Genomic DNA, 7,500 nt, shown 5'->3' with positions numbered 1-7,500 from the left:
ACACACATGGAATCATGTAGTAACTGAAAAAGTGTTAAATCAAAATATATTTTAGATTCTTCAAAGTTGCCTTGATGGCAGCTTTGCACACTCTTGGCATTCTCTCAACCAGCTTCATAAGGAATGCTGTTCCAACAGCCTGGAAGGAGTTCCCACATATGCTGAGCACTTGTTGGCTGCTTTATCTTCACTCTGCGGTCCGACTCATCCCTAACCATCTCAACTGGGTTGAAGTTGGATGATTGTGGAGGCCAGGTCATCTGATGCAGTCCTCCATCACTCTCCTTCTTAATCAAATAGCCCTTACACAGCCTGGGAGGTGTGTTCTGGGTCATTGTACTGTTGAAAATCAAATGATAGTCCCACTAAGCCCAAACCAGATGGGAGGGTGTATCGCTGCAGTATGCTGTGGTAGCCATGCTGGTTAAGTGTAACTTGAATTCTAAACAAATCACTGACAGTGTCACCAACACAGCACCATAACACCTCCTCCTCCATGCTTCACGGTGGGAACCACACATGCAGAGATCATCCGTTAACATAATCTGCGTCTCACAAAGACACGGCGGTTGGATCCAAAAATCTCAAATTTGGACTCATCAGACCAAAGGACAAATTTCCACCAGTCTAATGTCCATTGCTCGTGTTTCTTGGCCCAAGCAAGTCTCTTCTTCATATTGGTGTCCTTTAGTAGTGGTTTCTTTGCAGCAATTAGACCATCATGGCCTGACTCACACAGTCTCCTCTGAACAGTTGATGTTGAGATGTGTCTGTTACTTAAACTCTGAAGCATTTATTTGGGCTGCAATTTCTGAGGTGCAGTTAACTCTGCTGCGGAGGGAGGATAAGTTCCTTAGAGTTAAGTCTGGGTCTTCCTCTCCTGTGACGGTCCTCATGAGAGCCAGTTTCATCATAGCGCTTGATGGTTTTTGCGACAGCACTTGAAGAAACTTTCAAAGTTCTTGAAATCTTCCGGATTGACTGACCTTCATATTTTAAATTAATGATGGGCTGTCGTTGGTCTTTGCTTATTTGAGCTGTTCTTGCTATAATATGGACTTGGTATTTGACCAAATAGGGCTATCTTCTGTATACGACCCCTAACTTGTCACAACAACTGATTGTCTCAAACGCATTATGAAGGAAAGAAATTCCACAAATGAACTTTTAACAAGATACACCTGTTAATTGAAATGCATTCCAGGTGACTACCTCATGGAGCTGGTTGAGATAATGCCAAGAGTGTACAAAGCTGTCATCAAGACAAAGGATGGCTATTTTTGAAGAATCTCAAATATAAAATATATTTGGATTTTTTTAACAGTATTTTGGTTGCTACATGATTCCATATGTGTTATTTCATAGTGTTGATGTCTTCACAGTTATGTAGAAAATAGTAAAAATACAGGAAAACCCTTGAATAAGTAGGTGTGTCCAAACATGTATTAGCATTTATTATTCTAACATTCGGTAAACGCTCTCCCAACGTGGTCACCTGCTATGCTGTGAAGGAAACACACCTGTCAGCCCAGGAATAAAGGTAATGTATCATCGTGATAAAATAGGACTTTCGTTATAATTATCATCAATAACTATTATTATCCCCCTAACATTAGGTGAGCGTTCTCCCAACGTTGTGAACTGCTATGCTGTGAAGGACACTCTACTCCCCCCAGTCCCGGAATAACAAGTTCATTAGGCGGAGAGCGGCGCCCCAGGAATTCAAATCCCCCCCCCTCCGACCCACCGCCGCACTCTGATTGGCTGCCTGGCTGCCGTGCTCTGCGTCGGCACGGCGATGGGGCTCGTTAGAACCCTGCAGTAATTAAGAGCTGTTAGAAAGTGAATTCTCCCAACGCAGATTAGGAAATTAAACTATTTACTGATTACATATTAATACACACACAACAATGGGGCCTGCCATAAGCTTGGAAGGCCACCGAGGAATTAATGGCTGTACTTCATTACCATAAACAATGGAAGCATAGAAAGGCAGTTTTATGCCACTCTCTCTTCTGTAATGTGCCTGATATCAGAAGACACTTGACAATTCTTGTTCAATTATCTCTATTATTCAATGTGCTGTGAACTGCCTCCCAGTAAATAAATTAACCACCCCAATTACTTTGTATTCATCTGGGGAGAACCACCGTCTCGTACCGCGTAATAGAAAAAGAGAAAACCGGTGCAGAACTCAGAAAGCATTGCTGGGGGAAGAAACTGGGGAATATGGGGAGAGAGAGGGAGGGGGAGGAGAGAGAGGGAGGGAGAGGAGAGAGAGGGAGGGAGAGGAGAGAGAGGGAGGGAGAGGAGAGAGAGGGAGGGGGAGGAGAGAGAGGGAGGGGGAGGAGAGAGAGGGGGGGAGGAGAGAGAGGGGGGGAGGAAGAGGTGGGAGGGAGAGAAAGAGAGAAGGGAGAGAGAAATGGAAAGGAGAAAGAGAGAGAAATGGAAAGAAGAAGGAGAAATAAAGAGAGAAAGGAGAGAGAAATGGAAAGGAGAAGGAGAGATAAAGAGAGAAAGGAGAGAGAAATGGAAAGGAGAAGGAGAGATAAAGAGAGAAGGGAGAGAGAAATGGAAAGGAGAAGGAGAGATAAAGAGAGAAGGGAGAGAGAAATGGAAAGGAGAAGGAGAGATAAAGAGAGAAAATAAGAGAGGCAGTGAGAAGGGGAAGAGGGGGAGAGAGAAATGGAAAGAAGGAGGAAAAGATGGGGGGGAAGAAAACGTGTTGAAGCAGACAGAGGAATGAGTCAACGGTCTCTTCTGATCTGACCACAAGCCCAAAAGCACTCCACGAATCCTACCCCCCCCCCCCCCCCCCACACACACACACACACTCGTTAACAGAACAGTTGGCTCCATAACCAAGTTATTCAGATGTTTTCAGACCTCTAAAGTAGTCTGATGTCAAGATGAGTCTACATGCCATGCTATGGCCCTTCTTAAAGACCCACCACATGGGACAGGACCATCTAGACAGAGCCTGCCATGCTATGGCCCTTCTTAAAGACCCCCCACATGGGACAGGACCATCTAGACAGAGCCTGCCATGCTATGGCCCTTCTTAAAGACCCCCCACATGGGACAGGACCATCTAGACAGAGCCTGCCATGCTATGGCCCTTCTTAAAGACCCACCACATGGGACAGGACCATCTAGACAGAGCCTGCCATGCTATGGCCCTTCTTAAAGACCCACCACATGGGACAGGACAATCTAGACAGAGCCTGCCATGCTATGGCCCTTCTTAAAGACCCACCACATGGGACAGGACCAGCTAGCCTGCCATGCTATGGCTCTTCTTAAAGACCTGGGACAGGACCATCTAGACAGACAGGGCCTGCCATGGGACAGGACCATCTAGACAGACAGAGCCTGCCATGGGACAGGACCATCTAGACAGACAGGGCCTGCCATGGGACAGGACCAGCTAGACAGAGCCTGCCATGGGACAGGACCAGCTAGACAGAGCCTGCCATGCTTTGGCCCTTCTTAGGCCCACCACATGGGACAGGACCAGCTAGACAGAGCCTGCCATGCTATGGCCCTCCTTAAGCCCACCACATGGGACAGGACCAGCTAGCCTGCCATGCTATGGCCCTTCTTAAAGACCCACCACATGGGACAGGACCAGCTAGACAGACAGGGCCTGCCATGGGACAGGACCATCTAAACAGACAGGGCCTGCCATGGGACAGGACCAGCTAGACAGACAGGGCCTGCCATGGGACAGGACCATCCAAACAGACAGGGCCTGCCATGGGACAGGACCAGCTAGACAGACAGAGCCTGCCATGCTATGGCTCTTCTTAAAGACCCACCACATGGGACAGGACCAGCTAGCCTGCCATGAGACAAGACCAGCTAGACAGACAGGGCCTGCCATGGGACAGGACCAGCTAGACAGACAGGGCCTGCCATGGGACAGGACCAGCTAGACAGACAGGGCCTGCCATGGGACAGGACCAGCTAGACAGACAGGGCTTGCCATGGGACAGGACCAGCTAGACAGACAGGGCCTGCCATGGGACAGGACCAGCTAAACAGACAGGGCCTGCCATGGGACAGGACCAGCTAGACAGACAGGGCCTGCCATGGGACAGGACCAGCTAGACAGACAGGGCCTGCCATGGGACAGGACCAGCTAGACAGACAGGGCCTGCCATGGGACAGGACCAGCTAGACAGACAGGGCCTGCCATGGGACAGGACCAGCTAGACAGACAGGGCCTGCCATGGGACAGGACCAGCTAGACAGACAGGGCCTGCCATGGGACAGGACCAGCTAGACAGACAGGGCCTGCCATGGGACAGGACCAGCTAAACAGACAGGGCCTGCCATGGGACAGGACCAGCTGGACAGACAGGGCCTGCCATGGGACAGGACCAGCTAGACAGACAGAGCCCTCAGAAGGTACTCACACCCCTCCACTTTATCAAAATGTTGTTTTACAGCCTGATTTTAAAATGGATTCAATTGAGATTGTTTTGGTCACTAACCACAATAATGTCAAAGTGGAATTATGTTTTTCAACATTATTACAAATTCATTAAAAAATGAGAAGCTGAAATGTCTGGAGTCAATAAGTATTTACCCCCTTTGTTATGTGGAGCCTAAAGTTCAGGAGTAAACAGGTGCTTAACAAGTCACATAGTAAGTTGGATGGATTCACTCTGTCTGCAATACTAGTGATCAACATGATTTTGTAATGACTACCTCATCTCTGTAACCCACACACATACAATGATCTATAAGGTACCTCAGTCGAGCTGTGAATTTCAAACACAGATTCAACCACAAAGACCAGGGAGGTTTTCCAATGCCTCACAAAGAAGGGTTCCTATTGGTAGATGGGTAAATAAAAGCAGACATTGAATATCCCTTTGAGCATGGTGCAGTTATTAATTACACTGGATGGTGTATCAATACACCCAGTCACTACAAAGATACAGGCGTCCTTCCTAACTCAGTTGCTGGAGAGGAAGGAAACCACTCAGGGATTTCACCATGAGGCCAATGGTGACTTTAAAACAGTTACAGAGTTTAATGGCTGTGACAGGAGAAAACTTGATCAACAACGTAGCTACTCCACAATACGAACCTAAACGACAGACTGCTTTACCAAGAAGACAGTGAATGTTCCTGAGTGGCCAAGTCACAGGTAAATACGTGGAGATATTTATGACATTTATTTATTCAACAATGACAAGTAGGACGTCTTGGAAAGTCCGTTTTTACTTCTATATTTTACAACTGGAAGTGGGATTCCTCCCAGAAACGGTCCTTCAATCAACACGTTGAAAGTGGTGTTGGGGGAGTAGGTGGTGTAACGCCTGGCTCAGTCTGGGGAGCGCGACGCTGGCCACGCTAACGTCATGTGTTCCATTCCTGCTTTACTGTAAGTCTGATTAATGGCATCACTTCTAATTAAAAGTAGGGAGTTTAAACCATCCACTACTTAAACTGATCTGACCTGTTGAGGAGGGAAGGAGAGGAGGAGAGAGGGGGAGGGGAGGAGAGAGGAGAGGAGAGGAGGAAGAGAGAGGGGAGGAGGGGAGGAGAGAGGAGGAAGAGAGAGGGGAAGAGGGGAGGAGAGAGGAGAGGAGGAAGAGAGAGGGGACGAGGGTAGGAGAGAGGAGAGAGGAGGAGGAGTGAGGGGAGGAGATAGGTGAGGAGGGTAGGAGAGAGGAGGAAGAGAGAGGGGAGGAGAGAGGAGTGGAGAGGAGGAAGAGAGAGGGGAGGAGGGGAGGAGAGAGGAGGAAGAGAGAGGGGAAGAGGGGAGGAGAGAGGAGAGGAGGAAGAGAGAGGGGACGAGGGTAGGAGAGAGGAGAGAGGAGGAGGAGAGAGGGGGAGGGTAGGAGAGAGGAGGGGAGGAGAGAGGCGAGGAGGGGAGGAGGGGAGGAGAGAGGAGGAAGAGAGAGGGGAGGAGAGAGGAGGAAGAGAGAGGGGAGGAAGAGAGAGGGGAGGAGAGAGGAGTGGAGGAAGAGATAGGTGAGGAGGGTAGGAGAGAGGAGGAAGAGAGAGGGGAGGAGAGAGGAGTGGAGGAAGAGAGAGGTGAGGAGGGTAGGAGAGAGGAGGAAGAGAGAAGGGAGGAGAGAGGAGGAAGAGAGAGGGGACAAGGGTAGGAGAGAGGGGGAGGGTAGGAGAGAGGAGGGGAGGAGAGAGGAGGAGGGTAGGAGAGAGGAGGGGGAGGAGAGAGGAGGAAGAGAGGCGAGGAGGAGAGAGGAGTGGAGGAAGAGAGAGGTGATGAGGGTAGGAGAGGAGGAGGAAGAGAGAGGGGGAGGAGAGGGAGGTGGAGGTAAGAGAGAGGTGAGGAGGGTAGGAGAGAGGGAGGAAAGTAGAGGGAGGAGAGAGGAGTGGCAGGAAGAGATGAGGGGAGGAAGAGGAGTGGGGAAGGAAGAGGAGAGGGGGAGGAGGAGAGGAGTGGAGGAAGAGAGAGGGAGAGAGAGAGGGGAGGAGAGAGAGGGGAGGAAGAGAGAGGGGAGAGAGAGAGGGGAGGGGAGAGAGAGGAGTGGAGGAAGAGAGAGGGGAGGAAGAGAGAGGGGAGGAGAGAAGAGGGGAGGAAAAAAAGAGAGGAAACAGGTGGAACGAATACCGTTGCAGCCTCCGAGGACCATGAAGAGAGGGATAATAGAAGAAGCGAATAACAACCCCCCCCCCCCCTCCCAACACTCACTCCGTGTTTTTACACCCAACTACATTTTGTCCATGTCATTTGAGTGCTGCCTTACAAGGTGTTTTCTGTGGGGACGTATCCGGGGGTGAATTCTTCTCTCTCTGATACTACCAGTATTATTGTGTCAGCTGCGTCCATCCTCCATCCTGCTGCCTCACTACCTGTCTACTATCTGATTATTTACAGGGGGGCTGGCTGGGCTGGAGCTGTGCAATATCAATCTGGCTCAAGGTGTGTGTTTGTGGAAAACAGGGTGTGGTGACAGTGTGTGTGAGTGTGTGTGTGTTGTGTGTGTGTGTGTGTGTGTGTGATGTGTGTGATTGGTGTGTGTGTGTGTGTTTCCGGTAAACAACGTATCCAGCTAAGGCTACTTTATCAGCAGTGGGGGAAAAAAACTTCAGATTGACACAATGGTATTCACTCCTACAGGGTAGTAGAGGATATGGAGGATGAGGGGGGGAGAGGATTGGAGGGGAGGGGGATGAGGGAGAGAGAGATGGAGGGATGAGGGGGAGAGAGAGATGGAGGAGAGGGGATGAGGGAGAGAATGGAGGGAGAGGGGGATGAGGGAGAAGAGTGGAGGGATGAGAGAGAGAGATGGAGGCAGACATGGAGGGTGGATGAGGAGGGGAGGGGGAGAGAAGATGAGGAGACAAGGAGGGTGGATGGAGAGGGAGGGGAGAGAGATATGGAGGGAGACAAGGAGGGGTGGATGGAGAGGGAGGGGAGAGAGAAGATGGAGGGAGAGGGAGGGGGGGAGAAGAGATGGAGGGATGAGGGAGAGAGAGATGGAGGGAGACAAGGAGGGGTGGATGGAGAGGGAGGGA

At 50.1% G+C, this 7,500-nt stretch overlaps 1 protein-coding gene across 4 annotated transcripts in view; it reads right to left on the bottom strand.

Moving 5' to 3' along the window:
• LOC109883414 (EH domain-binding protein 1-like) overlaps window positions 1-7,500 on the bottom strand; it is a 105,522-nt gene that overhangs the window by 62,808 nt on the left and 35,214 nt on the right. The gene's annotated exons all lie outside the window — the stretch shown is intronic.

The sequence above is a fragment of the Oncorhynchus kisutch genome, unplaced genomic scaffold (genome assembly GCF_002021735.2).
Source record: "Oncorhynchus kisutch isolate 150728-3 unplaced genomic scaffold, Okis_V2 Okis04b-Okis11a_hom, whole genome shotgun sequence".
Taxonomy (NCBI): domain Eukaryota; kingdom Metazoa; phylum Chordata; class Actinopteri; order Salmoniformes; family Salmonidae; genus Oncorhynchus; species Oncorhynchus kisutch.
This window is presented reverse-complemented; position numbering and strand designations above follow the sequence as displayed.